Here is a 16,787-nt window from a genome sequence, read left to right as displayed (position 1 = left end):
TTTAGGTTATTTAACTTCGATGACGCAGTGAACTTTGTAGCTGCGAATCTGCGGTTGGGTTACTTACCGTAAAGCACGTGTCAGCTTGCACCACTTGTCAGTTTGTTGTAGAAGGCCAGCGTTAAGTGGATCCACGTTGTCAAAAGCCAGCTACGTTCTGGCCTTTCTGAAATGACATGATATAAACCAAGTAGACTATTCATACAGGCATTGATGTTTTCCCACATATCACACCGAGTTCGTAGAAATAGAAGACACGATAAGAATATTGGTTGCAGTCGAAATAACTGTGCTTGGGCACGGATGTCCAATATAAAGACCCCACGTACAGGTGGTCTCCTGATAATGGACAGCGCAGTCCCTGCACATTAATGTCTAGTGGGAACATGACGAACTGTCAGAAGAGGGCATGCTTCCCATTGAAGATATGGACATTAAATTTCGGCGACGACTCAAAAGGGAGGTTTTCAGTTTAGAGAATATCTTTTGCCTCTCTGGGGCACCACAGTTTAATGCTGCTAATGGTGACGATTTACGTCTTCATTGCACAAGCACACTTTCACTCGGCAAAGAGTACCAATGCCGTGCACGCCGCCATATTTTATTATGAGAGAATATCCATTTAAACAGTCCGCCGTTATTGCGTGGTATGGCGTACAGAATGCGGCTCTAAATCGCTTGACTTTTTGTATTGTTTTTTGACCCCACTGTATGTCATACGGTATATTATGGTGAAATAAATGCGTGCATTCCTTCTTCGTAACGTAGCCTCTCGAAATCATCGTCCATAATTAACCGTTCGTAACCAATTGGCGGGCCCGTATGCCGGCATCTCTTAATGCTTCCAGCACTTGAAGACCCTGTGAAGTGCCCAAAGTATTCTGCCCCGCGTCTGCAGCGGATGCTCGTCATTCTCTGTGGCTGTGTCGATCCAGGGAAAAATCATCCGAGTAGGTCGCCTAAATAAGGTCAAGGTTGGTTGTCCTCTAAAGCCAACCTTGCGCTTTTCACTGCGTATATATTTCGCGTACTTTGGCAGACACAGCCTAAGGTATGTCATTATCCAGTCTCACTTGCGAAGGAGTTTTGTTTGATGAAGGAGAAGCTGGCCTGATGTGTAACGTTGAGAATGACAGTGGCACCGTCAATGCCCTTGGAGTTTCTAGCAACAAACAGCTGGTACTTCTCCAGCGTCCTCTGGATGAACTGACCAAATATCTAAAGATGCCGTTTGGCAGAAAGGTGTGTCGGCACTCTGAAAAGAAACGGAAAGAGAGAGGTTCAGAGGTTGCATGCGTCCATGATTAATCAAAGTCGACGAAACGCAGACCGAAAAGTACGAAGCTTGTTCACATAAGTCCCGCTAATGAGCACACAAGTTACATTGAGACCTAACACACGACTTATAATAACTCTATGGGCAAATATGCGCAATTTATAGTCTAAACGCTTTGCAAAGAAAGTGCTTTTTCACCCATGTTTCTGCTCAATATAGAAATTTATCTTTTTTGTTTATGTCTTGCTCTCAGTTGCACCATGACAGAAGATATCTGTTTCCAGGACTGTCCCTCGGGATATGCGTACATTACGGCCTTTCTGCTTCTTTTATTACCTTTTTTATAAGTGTGTGCGAATGAGTGTCCTTTGAAAGGGTGTCACTGCGTATGGACACAATTTCTTGCGGAATAGCTGCATAGATTGGCGGGCGCACCTTAGAAAATGGACGATTAGCCTCGCTTGCTCATTACGTGATGTCATTATGAGCCTCTCACAGCGCTTGAAAGAAACGCGAACATTTGTTTAACAACGCGCTACACGTTCACTGCATGATATTACTACCGCTGGGAAGTATTTGCGCTACACAATGTCTGAATTACTATTACCGGATGCAGCCAGCAGTGCCCTTTTCAGGCATATGAGAATGACTCACACTGTAGTTGTGGGCAATGTAGTGGGTGTGAACCGCTTCTCCGGGACGGAGAAGCAGGCGCCTCACGATCCAATAAGGTAGTGCCGGCGATGGACTGGCGCATACGAGCACGGAGATCCTGACTGCCTTCCCCACAATTGCCATCAGCATTTTGTTCAGTGCGCGCACGTCGGGCCGGCCTGCGTGGTGAGCAAGGGAGAGAGAGAGAGAGAGTGAAAATGAATGGTAGAAAGATGACAGGGATGTTAACCAGAGCACTCGGTTGATTACCCTAGGCTGGGAGAGAGGAACAGGTGAGCGGAAATACGAAAGGAACGGGAAGGAGAGACGATGGAGCGCTCGTGCACGTGTTTGAAGAGCGTCGCGCCGTAAAAGGCGTACAAATTAGTTATTCGCCGAAAGAAGAGTGCTTTTTCGAGAGCGACTACTATCGATAACGCCTGCGGAGTGGACAGTGGTCGGTTGTCCAGTCATTCTAAACCGTTACAGAGGCATTGTCTTTGTAAGTCACATCGAGGACAGTAGCGCAATAGGTGGTCAGTGTTCCCTTCGCTGCCGTGTATATCGCATGCTGCCATTTAAACGAGCGGTGAATACGTTAACTGAATAAAACAAACACCGACAACAGATGCCAGAACGGTTAAGATTTAGGCTCCGACATACAAGTGATGATGAAGTAAGAAAGAATCTGCTGATATAAAGGACCAACCCGTAATGGTGAGCAGGGTGTTTCTGGTGCGCGCTCGTTCCTCCTTCCAGCCGAGGTGACTCGTGGCCGTGCACTGGTAGCTGCCGGCGTCCGAGTACAGCACCGGGTCAAGCAGTAGGGAGCTCTCGTAGGTCATGCTCTCCAGACGGCCTGACCGCACGCGTGTCCAGCAGTAGGAAGGGGATGGCTTGCCGTCCGCCTTGCAGTCCAGCTGCACCGGTTCGCCGAAGTCGGCGGACACTGGCGACGGCGGCTGCTCTGTGATCTCCGGGCCGTCTGTGTAAAGACGACGTGTGTCACGGTAGAGGAAGAAGACAAGGCCGGCGAAAAAGCCAGCGAGCTTTGGCCCCCGCTCTGTTTTCATTGCCTGAAAAATCCATCCTCCGGCGTGACACGCGTGTCCTCATCCCCCCGCGTGTCTGCTCCCTTCCCCACAATCTTTCTCGGGTGGAGGAAGGGCGGCCCGTACACCAGCCGTCACTTGTGCTTGGGGTGAACCATATACGAATATATTGTACAGTGTCCGAAGTGCTCTGCTCCTGTGTCTGCAGCGGATGCCCACCATCTAAATTGGACGGGTCCTGGGACAAAGACGATTCGAGAAAGTGTTCTTAAAGGTGTGAAATTGAAGACTGGCCAAGAAGAAGACTATGAAAGATGGATTGTGGACAACGCATTTCATAAGTTGCTGCTGCAGTATCCCTATGAAACGGGCCTGCATGCTTACATTTGACTCCATTATGACGTTATTCCGTGTGGCAACCCAAGCGAAAAAAAAAAGATATGTGGAGAGCAGCAGCAGCAACAACAACAACAACAACAACAACAACAACAACAACAACAACAACAACAACAACAACAACAACAACAACAACAACAACAACAACAACAACGACGACGACGACGACGACGAAGACGACGACGATGACAACCTGCTGGCCTGCAGACCTGCTTTGTGCGAAGAAACAAATAAAAATCAATGGCCGGGAAAGAAAAATTTAGTCCACATAGTTGAATCATTTTCTCAACCTACAAAAATGTGAAAGTAACTCGTGTGCTGCCTGCTGTATTTCTATTGAAGATTTGAAAATAATGTATAGCATAATTATATCATTTGTAAGTTGAGAAAAAATATTTAATAAGAGGAAAAGCGGAGAAGTATGAAGGTGATATGCCTATGCAGCTGAATGAAAGCGGGAGATGAAGAGGTGAAATACGATGTTGTAAAAATGTTCTGTAGGTTTATTTAAGCGATAAGCTGGACAAGAAACCATGGGGTCTAGGGAGTGCTTACAGGATCCTATTATGTGTTGATGCTTTACAACACATTTTGATCAGCCAAATCTTGCGAGGTGGTCTCGCAAGACCTGGACAGGCGACGCGGTTCCCGCCTTTGTCTGCTCGTCACGAAGCGACACATTTCACCTAATAGCACCTGGTGTTATCTATGAGTGCAAGCGACACACCATGAAAAATGCAATTCACAATCGCTGTTTCAGTATCTCTGCATGTAACGGGCCTCCATACGTATTTACAATTTCAATGCCACATTATGCTACGTGGAAATTGATGCGAATAAAGAAAAAGTGGCTGGACGATTTTGTGAGAAAATGTACCCGTTAGTTGACTGAATTACTTCTGATGAGTATTGGACATTGTTAACACTTATAAGGTTTTAGCTGTAAAGTACACTTTTTGACGAAAGCGATGTTTTTGAAAGAATGTGCAAGCGTATCATTTAGTCCCTTAACAACGCGGGTATACTTTGTCTTCTCGAATTGGTCGTACTGCGAACTTTATATATGTAAAACGATACAAAATGTGCGCCATCCCCGTAGTTGGATAAAGTCCCACTTTGAAAACCAGCTTTAATATTAAAATGCAAGCCCCAGCTGCCAGGCGGACTCTCTTATCTTTTTGTTACTGGAATCATTTTCTATCGTATTTGCTCAGTCGCTCGTGCACCGATGCGGCACGCGGCGACAGACTGCCTTTTGAGAGCCAGCTATTCTGAAACTTCCATTTGCCATGTGCCTATCTTTTTTCTTTTTTTTTTCAGTTGCCAGTGTGCGCAAGCTGTTGCGGCACCTCGAACACTGTGACATCGAGTAGCTCCAAATTAAAAAAAAAAGTTGGAATAAAAGGAGAAAGGCCAAAGGCACGTCCCTGTGCCAAGAAGCACGTGCCGGCAGCAGGCTGATAACCTACAGCAGCACATCTGCTTCATGGCCCACAAAAGACGCTCCCGCGAGAATCCAGAAGCGAAGAAACAGAAAGCGTTCGCAGCCAAGTGACGCGCGAGTCAGGTTTAAGCGCTTGTGGACAAGAAGCGGGGAGGTGAGGCGGAGGCGCTCTTCCTTTATGATTCTCCTTCGAAACTGTCTTCGCCAAAGCCGCCCACTTGTTTCTAGAGTATCAAGACAGCGCTCTTGTGTCAAGTGTGTACTGGTATTAAGACGTCTTCCCTTATCGCGGAACACTAGTCGGGCTAGCGAGGCGGACCAGACCAGTGGTAGTTGACTAAGTAATTAAAAGTTTGCCGCCGCACGTCGTTCGTCTCCTTCTGCACCACACGTACGCTTCGTTGTTAAAAAAAAAAAGAAAAAAAAACCGAAAAACTTGTCTTTGTGTGCATGACTGGCCTCCTTCTCAAACGCTTTGCCTTTCGTTAAAGTGTTCGGTTGTTTCTGCCGCTTGTCCTGAAGTTGTTATTAAACTTTAGGCCGCCTGGCGGTGCTCATCTAGTTAACGCCTGGGCACCACATGCTCCCCATGTGGAGAAGGCACAGCTCCAAGGAAAGGAGTTGCGGACCTGCTTAGCGGCCATGCTTATGCAGTGCATAGAAAAGCAAAGAAAGCTTGAATGGCCAAAAGAACCTAATGAGAGTCGCTACAGGTCACAGACAAAGAGTAACGCCTGCTGTTCACACCACAACTGTTTGCGTCTGTTCTGGAATTGTTTCGGCCGCTAGTCCATATGCCACGGCGTGAAGCCTTTGTATGCTGTGCCCAGAGAGAGAGAGAGAGAGAGAGAGAGAGAGAGAAAGAGAGAAATAGAAAAAAAAAGGAAAGGCAGGGAGGTTAACCAGACGCACGTCCGGTTTGCTACCCTGCACTGGTGGAAGGGGGTATAGGGATGAAAACAGAGAGAAAGAGAGAGAGGAGATAGAGAGAACACAGTTGCGCGAACATATTAAGGCTCGTACCAAGTCTACACACGGTCGCCAAGACCTGTCGACTTCAGGTACTATAACAACGATTTCGGCGCTTTCTGTGCCATCGACGTGTTCTCAGATATCATAAAAGAAAGTAGTTAGGTGAGAAAGTGCATGCATCTGTAAAAATAGTTAATTCATAAAAGCTGAGTATGAATAAAAAAGCTTACGAGTTTAGATTGTATGCTTATTATTTGCACATACAACAAATATTTATTGAGAATAGCGCCGTTAGCATTCTTGACAGAGGATAACCGTTTTTGAGCTGGCAACAGTATATACTGTTTTACAGCATACGTTTATGTGGCATTTCCAGCATTTCATCTGCACAAATGTCTCATACTGCAAATGGCTGCACAAGATACGTACATTAGAGAGCTTTTGTACACCTTTTCCGCGCCATGTACAAAGGCCCACAAAAGTTATTTTCGGAACTCGGAAACTGCGAAACTGCAAAATATTTTGCTGCCTATGCACACTGGCTGCAACTGAGGGAGGCGTTATATTCTCTCCGGGTGATATTTAGGCAGAACACCGGTAAAGTGACGGCTTAATACGTAACATAAACCGCGAAGCATTAGATTATTTTTTTTTGCATTTTCTGCATTTGGTAAACTTCTGTGGGGAGCGGCGGTCCATCGAACTTGCGTGCTCAAATGGACACTTAGCTCTTTATTTCCGCCGTATAATAATAAAAAAAAGAACACAGCGAACATACCCATAACCTTCATATTCAATAACCTCTTGTAATCATATATGATTCTTGGAGTGTGGGTTATGTAGTGTATTGTTTCACTTGGTTATATTTTTATTTTTATTTCTTTTTAGAATTGCAGTTCAAGATCTCTGGTAAAACCAACAGCGCATGCATCCAGTCTTGCTTGTCATGCCGGCATCAAGGAAGAGATAATAAATCAAGTGCAGAAAAATGTAACATCGTTTTCGCACTAGCCTTCCAACCCCCTCTCCGACTTGTGATTTACGTTGAGTTCTTAGACATTTTGTAGACTTATGAGCCTTCTTTCTGTCTACACCACACATATTAATGAACACTGTCCTTATCAACGAAGCACACGACATTCAACTGTCGCATGCCAAAGTGGGGTCCCAACGGGGATGAGGATATCATGCGCACACATGTCACGCAGCACAAACTCACATCGCACGTTGAGGTATAGTATCCGAATGAGGCGAACGTCCCTAGGCGGTGGACAGCGGCGCAGCGGTACCAGCCGGCATGCTGCCGCTCAATGGCTGAGAAGTTGAGGTATCCGTCGGGGCTTTGTGGTACAGGAGGAGGCCCGTCGTCTTTCAACCATCGCGGCTTGCACGGCGGGTTGGCGTCCACCGCTCAGTGCAACGATACCGGCATCTTCTCCAGCATCGGGAACCCGAAGCTCGGCTCGCGGGAGATCGAAAAGGACGGCACATCTGAGAGGAGGAATGTAGCACTTATATTAACTGCGCAAACTGAGAAGCATTATTATTTTAATTCAATATGCAACTTATTCAGACATGCGAACAATATGTCCACGAAATATGAGAATGGTACGTCTGCACCCCAGATATCACAGAACACCGAAAGCGGCTGAGAAAAAACAATCCACTGGAATATATAGTACGACATAATAATACGGGATACCGGTCTACGAGAATCAAAGAAAGTGGACTTGAACTACTCAGTGGATTTACGATATAGTTACACAGAGGTAATAGGCATAATAAAGGGAATCTGGTAGCACGGAAGAGTGACATGCACAAACTGATACACATTACATAGGTCAAAAAAAGAAGAAGAAAAGAAAAAAGAAAATAACGCTGGTACATTCCGCGATTTGGTGGAAAAGTAACCTCATTTTCTCTTAAATTAGGCAGTCAAACTAGGAAGGGTCAGTATTACCCGTAGTTACTACCTGGTTGTCAATAGTTTGGCTCTGAAGGCTGTTCCTTTTCGGCATATTTAGCCAGCAAGATTGATTGAACGAATTAACCCCCTTTTTTGCAGACCACATACACGAGCAAAACGAATGAAGAAACGCAATAATGTGGCTGCTCACAGAGGACATCAAGCGATGTGGCGACAGCGGTGGATGTGGGCCACGACACGTGGTACACCTGGCAGGAAAGCTGCAGGCCGTGCAGGTCCCGCGGTGCGTTGAGGCTGAGCACACTGCGCGTGGTGTACAAGTCCTCCTGAGGGGAGAACTCCACGAACAACTGGCTGGCTCCGGTCATGTTTGTCCCTCCCAGCATCCAGCGCATGTTTCGGACGGCGGGCATGGCATGCACGACGCGCCACGCAGCCCAACTCGACCTCTTCGTGCTCCTGGATGGTGACGCGGGAGCTCTCGCTCAGCCGCTCGCCGCCCACCGTCAAGAATGGATCTTCAGGGGCACCTGAAAGCGTGATTATTTGACTGTATATATATATAGACTCGTGTAAGGGCTGCACCCCTGTAAGGGCCGCACCCCCAACTTGGCAGCCGAAAATGTAGAGAAAAACAATTCCAACGGAGAAGCAAACGCATTCGTTGCCCCGAAGTCACGCGCGCGCGTCGGCGAATTTTCGCGCGCTGCGTACTTCCGCGTGCAGATGCTAGATATTGAGAGCTTCGCGTTGACCTCTGATGCAATGGTACATCCGGGGCGTGCACAAGTCGCCGTCTGTGCCAGCACCATTTGACCAAAAGGTTCGTTCCCGTGTAAGGGCCGCACCTCGTCAAAATTGTGAAAAGTGCGGCCCTTACACGAGTCTATACGGTATTGAAGCGAATAATCTGCTTCGACATTGGAAACAGCATTGTCACTGCTTATAGTGCTCTCTTCAGTCTTCTTTTCCGACGATGGCCTTAAACGAGACGCCTTAATTAGATTGCACTGTGTGTGCTTGTGACGACAGCATACGAGACTGCTCTATGAAAATGTTTGCAGGCAGCGCGGGTTAGATGGTGGCATTACGTGCGTACCGGTGACGACCAGCTTGAGCACCTTGGTCACCCGGCGGACGGAGTCGTCGTCGGCGAATTCTCGGCACTCCCACAAGCCGTCGTCGGCTCGCGTCACCTGCGTGATGGTGAGCGCAGCAGTGCCGTCGTGCGAGATGTTCCACTGGCGACGGCTGCCGGCAGCGCCCGAGCCCAGGTCGAGGACCACGGGGTGCGCATTGCGCATCCACTGCACACTTCCACCGGGGGTCTCCAGGAAGCATGGTATGCTGAGGCTCTCGCCGGGGTTCACCACCTGTGGCCTCCGCAGAGAAACAGACTGGTGCTCGTCAGGGTGTCCGCATATTTAATAATTGGATGTGGCTTTACGACTCAAAGCTGCAATTTCGCCATGAGTCTCTCACAAGCTGTCTGAGATGTCAATCAACGGAGCGTGGATGAGATATGCTAGCCCCCACTCTTCAATATTATTTTATTTTGCCGTATGGCTTGCTGTCGTTGTGCTACCACTACCGCTTCTTTTGTCACCGTGTGGAGCGCAGACCTGCAGGAATGTGTGTCGCTAATTTCCAATTGTCTGCGACTCGTAGCCGGCAGCTCAATTGCCATGACGGTAACGCCAGTTTTAGCAGCCCACTTCAACCGTGAACTTGACAGGAAGTACTCGTCCGCCACCTCTTCTCCCCTCCTCTTACCTGACAAGTCATATTGATTTTTATACCCTGTTTAGATATTACACAGAAATGAACTGTGAGCCACGAGGCCCTGCTCTGGCACGCGAGAATGAACATCCGAATTCTGAAACGTGTCTGCAACCTCGCGCTTTCGGCCCCAGGCACATCATTGTAATTATCGCGATGGCTTCAGGGCTCTTACCATACCTAAATACCTCCACCGTGGAAATAATGTGTGTTATGTCATGCGTACATCATGCAGTTAAAGGAACGGTAGAATAGGTGTCATACCTTACCTGTTGTTCCTTTTATTTTCTAATACCCTGCACGATGTTGTCTTAAAGCAAGGCTTTCAGTAAAGAATAAGAATATAAGCATAAGAAAACGGCGCGATGGATGAACATGGTGCCACGAAAGCTATACGCTAATGCATAAGCGATAGAATATGTCCATCACTTGAACTCTTGACATTCACAGATAAATTTTCATAAAACCGTAAAAACAGACTACACTGAAGGACACGCAAGGTACTTAACTATATAGTCGGAGCCCAGAGTGAGCCGAAGATTTCGATATGTGGAACCAAATTTTAATGTGCTCTTTCTTGGCATAAACTTCCCTTTTGATTCGTTCTCCATAGGGTGTCCCAGCTAACGTTAGGTAAGTTATTCTACGAAAAAAAATATTGAAAAAAAGAAAAGACGGTGCAATATAAGATTCTCAGACCTACGGCGTTCGGTCGCAACAGGTGTGGCGACTGAACCGCGTAGGTCTTAAATTCTGTCATGCACCTTGGTTTTTAAATGTTTTTTTTTTCTTTGAACATCTTGGCTGACGTTAGCTGAGACAAACGGTATATACACAACCATTGCACTGCTAGCAGTGTCGGATGTGGCGCTTCGCAACGCATGCACATCCGGCAAACCTTTCTTCAACTTTGTAGCGTATCGAAATTCAGCAAGTACATTGCCTCATGCATCACAACAACTGGTTTTAGAGAACCGACAATGGCCTTGGGTAACAAGCGCTTGATTTATCCGTGTGGCTGTGTTCACCAGGCTTATACGCTATTTAGTTTTCCGAGTGTACATCAGAGCTGTGTGCAAATAAGCAATCCTCGTAATTATTGGTGAAATATAATCAATAACCGCACGGTTTGATGACTTTAGTTTCTTCACCACGCCTCCAGTTAGAAGGCTGGGCGGGCGAAGTCTTCTTTTACTGAACACACTGAACCAGAAAGGCGCGTACCTTCTCCGGTGGCTCCACGTTGTTGGCGGTTGAACCTCTGGAGCCCGGCGCCGCCGTCGATACCACGCAAAGGCCGGCGCAGATTACAGCGGTCAGCAGGGCGTGCCTCGCTCCAGGTTCTGAGGCTGATAACGAGAATGTACAAAGAGGACTTTATTAGTATCTACGTATTAATGCTTATTATGTTCTTATGTGTTTATTTATATTGTATTATTTGACTGATTTGATCGATTGACTTGTGTTCAATTGCAGAAAGTGCTGAGTGTGCCGTTTTCTCGCTGTTATTTTATATTGACTGTTTAAGCACGTTTGCGAAATGTGCTTTAGTGCTGGAACGCTATTAATTTCACCTCATGTTATCACCCTTTGATTATTGAACAATTTATTGTTTGTGGAGAAGCAGGCAACACAATAGTAGCCAACATCTACAAATAATTTCAAGTAAATCACTCACTCTGGAATTAGTTATCAGTAAAATGTAAGAGATAGCACACCAGTGCTCCCAGAACTCTGCTACCTCACGGCCCACCAGATGTATGAGCTGTCGTAAGGCGATCCCTTCCTTGTCTTTCTCCTTCCCCTATGGCCCCGGCACACACGCTTAGCATCTCGCAAAGCCACGCCATTGTGGTTTCATTGTGTAAGCAGTAAACTAAAATAGATGCTGAGGGACATTTTAGCAGCTATTTTTGTTTTTTTCAGATTGAATAGGTGAAATGGAAATCAACTCAACAAGAAAAGTTACACTAGGATTTGAAGCACTGCTTCTGTTGATGAAAGTATTTGAGTTTTCTCAAAACCATAATGCACAACCTTGCGGAATAATAATGGCTGTAAAGTTCACCTTTTTTTTTTCAGAACAAATCAGTTCTTTCATTTCCTCGTTCCTCAGACAATGCAGTTCGCGAAAGAACACTTTGCTCATTTATATTTTTTTAATGCCACAATTCAAACTTACCATTTGATTTATATTTGTCCTTACGCACTGCTTTGTCCTGCGCTTGGTTTTGTAGGGCTTTTTGTGTGCGAAATTTCTTTACTTTAGTAATTTTAATTGGGTTTAAATAAGTTTAACTGGGAACTGGTAAAGCTGTTTACGCAGCTCTTTTATTTTTGCAATGTAAACCTCTTCTTTACGGTGCAAGTAAAGAAATTATCATCATTAATCTTGTTCCTCCCACACCTGTTTGCCATGAGTGTTAACTATGTCGTATATTTGTATTACCCTGCTTCATTTCATAATCCTACGTTCACCTTGAAGGCGAGTTAGTATACAAAAATTATCAAATATGAACGCTCATTGTCTGTCCTTTAACAACTTTGCTTATCAAATTCTTTTCTGCCTCCTTGGGCTGACGTGCATTTTGGTTTCATATATAGTAGCGCTTATAAATTATTCGATTCCATCTGTCCGAGCTGGAGCTCTACTGAACTTGCTTTCTTGGATACCTCTGTGCAAATTATGTATCTGTTTATTTATTGATATAAATCACAATCACGTACGTCTATTTGTCTACTATGTAGTGGAGGAAAATATGTATACAAAACTACAAGACCTTTTCATATATACAATCGACTCACAAAAATTAAACGTATGTACTGAGGAATGAACTTTAACATTGACAGAAGTGGTTGGAAGCGACCTGGTTACAGCTGCTGTGTTTTAGTTTTAGCCAAGAATACAAATTTGATCTTGACCGTACTGCACTTAAATAGTACAACCAAGCGAAATCAAAACTGACGTGTTAAGAATGGTTACAAATGAATAGAAAAAAATTTAACAAATGAGTGGCAAGAACACTTTCAATTCTTTTTGTTTTATTTGGAATTTCTGTAAACCAAAAGTAAGAGAAAGAAAGACGTCGAGAAGAGGTAGCAAAGATACTTCAAATTACTGAAGCTCATTATTATATAATAAAGTGAAAACCAGAAAGAAAGTTTTTTTCTTATTAAAACAGATTTCCGGCGATATCTTGCACAGCTATATGCGATTGCTCTTGGCACACCATGGAAATGCTGCAAAAGGGGTGCAGCCGGTGATATCGGCTGTTCATTTCATTTGAGAGAAGACTCGCAACAACTTAATTTTACTACGCACTTTTTTACAACACAATACAATACAATACAATACAATACAATACAATACAATACAATACAATACAATACAATACAGTTTATTCATTTGGATACATACATGCATATAAAGTGCTGATCCGCCTGAGCAGCACTTACCTAGCAGTTCTCAAGTCTAACCCTTAACGCTATGCCTTTATTTGTGTTTGAGACATTGCCGTTAACGACCACAACGTTGATTTGGTTAAGGACAACACCTCATAAAAAGTTCGCATAAGCAACAGCTCACTACTCTTAGAGTTATTTCGGAAAACGAAACACAAATCCTTCACTCAGTCTTTAAAAACCTGTTCATAGATATCTTACGGAGCGTTAAGGAAAAAAGAGGTTCGACAATACCGACGCTGATATTGACAATTGCGCAGCTATTACCGTTTTTTTCTTTCTTGAAGTTAGCACTAAACTTGAATGTTAAGCGGCTGCGGCTGAGTGCTTCTTCACGGTGGGTGCCACAAGCGCGTGGCGTGATGATCAGCGGCGCCGCAAGCTTTACGCGTTTCCTTAGCCGGCGAGGCTTAACGATGCCGAGCCGGTAACTAATAGATGCACCGCGTCGTGGTTCTCGTTCATTGTAGCTTTCCTTGTTACTTTCCTGCCCCACCTTTCTCATTCTCTCTCCCGAAACGACTCAGTGCAGTGAGTGTTGGAGGGAGGAGAGTGAAAGTTTGCCAGCGCTTCATATGTGCGCCTCGGATGCACGTACTCATTTCTTGGGCACTATGTAGGGCGGCCCTTAAGCTCCTCCCAGGTTGTCAGCCACTACGCACACATTACCGGACGCAAATAAACACAGACAAGTGAAACGAACCACACGGCAAGAAGACGTAAGGAACCAAGAAGAGAAAACGAATCTGAAGAGGCGTCGATGCCGTTGTTGCGCACCTCGGGGGCATTTTTTTGTCTCTTCCTGAGCGGGATAGATAGGTTCTCGAGGCGAGGCCCGCGCCCCTTGCTCATAAACAAACGTGTTTTGTCCGCGCCCACGGCGAAGCATGGTAAACAGTTTGCTGCAACGGAAACAGGTGATGAGAAGGAGGGGGACGGGGGGGGGGGGGGGGGGAGGCTGCTATGGTTTACATTGGAAGGTGCGGAAGTAAATTACTCTGCTTACTAGCACGGAACTGGCAATTAACTGCGGCTGGTCCCCTCGGGGCTCCTGCCATCGATTGTTTCCGCTTTACTTTGCGGCCACTATGAGACGGGGGTGTGGAGAGGAGGAGGCCGTTGTAATGCCCGGCCGTAGTTTGGCGCCACCGTATAATACGCAAGAAGGTGGGGTACAGGGCGTGTGTTAGCACAATGCAGGCGTGTGCGAAGCGGGGAGTTGCCATGTAAAGTTCTTTCATTACCGCAAGTCTAATCGAGTCGACTGCTTAGTGTTTCAGGCAAGACGGTGATGCGTTTTTTGGGCAGCGAGAATAAACATAATCGCAATAAGAAGCAGTTAAGAGAAGACTTGTTGGACACTGTTCAATAGGATTGCCTTGAAGGTCTGTATGATCTTCGTAAATAGTGTCTGTGTAGAAGGCTTTGCAGTGCTTTGTGTAATGAAGATCTTTCTCTATCGACTACATCTACTACTACTACTACTTCCACTACTACTACTACTACTACTACTACTACTACTACTACTACTACTACTACTACTACTACTACTACTACTATTGCTACCACAACTACTACTACTTGCTTAAGCACTTACTTTGAGTACGGAATTGTGCATCCGCCCGGTTTAACGGCCAATGTGGCGGTGATTGTTCCGCCGCAAGATGTCCGAACCAGTACACAGTGTAGATAATCTATTCTCGTGTTCAAAAAGCGGATTTTGCAATGAACCTTTTTCTCGTCACATGCTGCTTCTGCCCCTGTCACCATGTATAGGAATGAGAGCTTCGTCAGGTTGCGAGCGCATCTTCTTTCTTGATCTCTTTTCCACATGCACGTGCTAATGGAAGATTAAACGAAAAGACAAAGAAACTGCTAGTGTCCTCTGTCATGTGAAGAGGCTATATAGCAACTGCGTCTGTAATCATCTCCAACACCAATGTCTGACAAGTGTGCAGAGCAGCCCGTATTCGCTATTAATTATGAAAACCAAAGCCCCAACGATATGACCACCCCATTTATTTACTGGTTCGGAATGCTGAACACGCAGTGCTAAGTCTCGCAAAGTCAGAGCACTAGCATGCATCCGTTCTCACGTGCACCGGTAATGCCTGTAGCAACGCCTCCATCCCTTTAGCTTCCGTGCCTATCAATATGTGGCGTTATCAGTTGACGAGAGATTGAAAACTGCTTCTTGATAATGCGTTCCTCAACGGAAGTTGAAAGACCATTCTCTTACTCCAGCCGTCATGACACGTTAAACAATACTGTCTCATGTGCGATACAACATTAGCACATGCACAGAGATAACGCCGATCTCAACCATGCATGCCTCAGTAGGCATCCCAACATGAGCCATATTACTCGCAATTTCGCATGTATGAAGAAAGGAAGTAAAGTACAAACCTTGAAGACAGAAGCTGGCTGGAGAAATAACGAGCGGAGAGAAAGAAAAATGTCCCGTCACCAATCAGACTCTAGAGTACTCACTGTTTTCACGCTTTCCACCCCGTTCGCATCGCAAATCATCCCGACATACGCTCTCACGCCTACGCGAGGCAGGAAAAGACAGAACGGGCCCCGTCATAAGCGGAGAAGGGACGTTGGAGCGAACAGGGGGGGGGGGGGGGGGGGTAGGGGGTAGCCGGAGGTCACGGATGGAAAGTACGGCAGAGGCGCTGGATCTGCTCCCTGACGAGTGATAAGAATATGCCAAGAACAAGTATGAGAAACAGTGCGCCGACAAAGCGGGCGACAGCATGACGCAGTACAATGGGACGGAGTAAAGCGCTAGCAAAGAGAGGGGCAGCAGCCGAAACGAGGCCGTAAAGGGTGTAGGGAAGCAAGCGTTCTCTCCAACCCGTTTGGTAGCCAGACCTAGGAGCAGCAGCGGCAGTGAACGTGAAAAGACGCAGCTCGTTTTGCTGGTGCCCTCACTCTAGAGAGGGGACTGTATCGAGGACGAAGGGTATAATACAGCCTATAGCTGAGCAGCCTCTCCAAATTTATATCTTCCTCCCGGGTCCCGCCTCCGCGTAGCACGTCGGTGCTCTCGCCCGAGCGCGGAGGTGCATCCGTCTATCTGTTCAACCGAGGCGAGCGTTTCGGGCTCAGCCAAGCGTCGGCTTGCCGTCAAGATAGGGTCGTATCTTCGCGGGATCTTGACGGAGAGCTGCGTCGTGCGGCGGCGGTGGGCACTGTAGACGTGGCCGAAGCTGTACCTCTTTCTCCTCGCGCTGTCTCATGCGCCAAGTTCTTCGAACCGAAGCACATCGAGCATTTTTGGCGAGGCAGCATTGCCACCCGGGACACTCGAATCCACAGAAGCAAGTTTGTACACGTGGCATGCTGTAAAAGAAATAACTCAGAAACAGTAGATGTCGTGCCTTTGCTGTCGCCTCATTTGTGTGCTCCTGGGTCCTTTTTTCCCCTTCTTCTTTTACACGCTCGTAGCACTTATGCGTGTTACATCACACAGCCCCGCAGACTTCTCAAAAATTGCAGCCGGTTTGAGCCTGTCGGCGACACAAGCGTACGAACGGTGTGCAATCTTCAGGCTAACGGCAATGGATAGCAACATAACACAGAAGGTTTCAGCCAATTAACAGCAATTCTTTGTCATGAAACAAGGTTTTCATGAATTGGACCCGCGGTGAACTCGTGGCACTTGTTGTATAACTTGCGCAACATTATACAGTTTTAGTTAGGCAATGTATAGAAGACGTTTTCCTCCGCATTGTTAAAGCGCTTTCTTACTGGTTGTTGAAGCGTGGAGAAAACAGCGCGTACAATTGCCGGAAGGAATGTTGTCAATGTCCCGGCTGC

The 16,787-nt window shown here is 46.3% G+C and overlaps 1 pseudogene; it reads right to left on the bottom strand.

Annotated features, from left to right (window-relative positions):
- Positions 1-1,059: 1,059 nt before the first annotated feature.
- LOC119456922 (hemicentin-2-like) overlaps positions 1,060-16,787 on the bottom strand; it is a 22,171-nt pseudogene continuing 6,443 nt past the window's right edge.

The sequence above is a fragment of the Dermacentor silvarum genome, chromosome 6, assembly GCF_013339745.2.
Source record: "Dermacentor silvarum isolate Dsil-2018 chromosome 6, BIME_Dsil_1.4, whole genome shotgun sequence".
Lineage (NCBI taxonomy): Eukaryota > Metazoa > Arthropoda > Arachnida > Ixodida > Ixodidae > Dermacentor > Dermacentor silvarum.
Note: the sequence above shows the minus strand (reverse complement) of the source record. Positions and strands in the feature narration are given on the sequence as shown.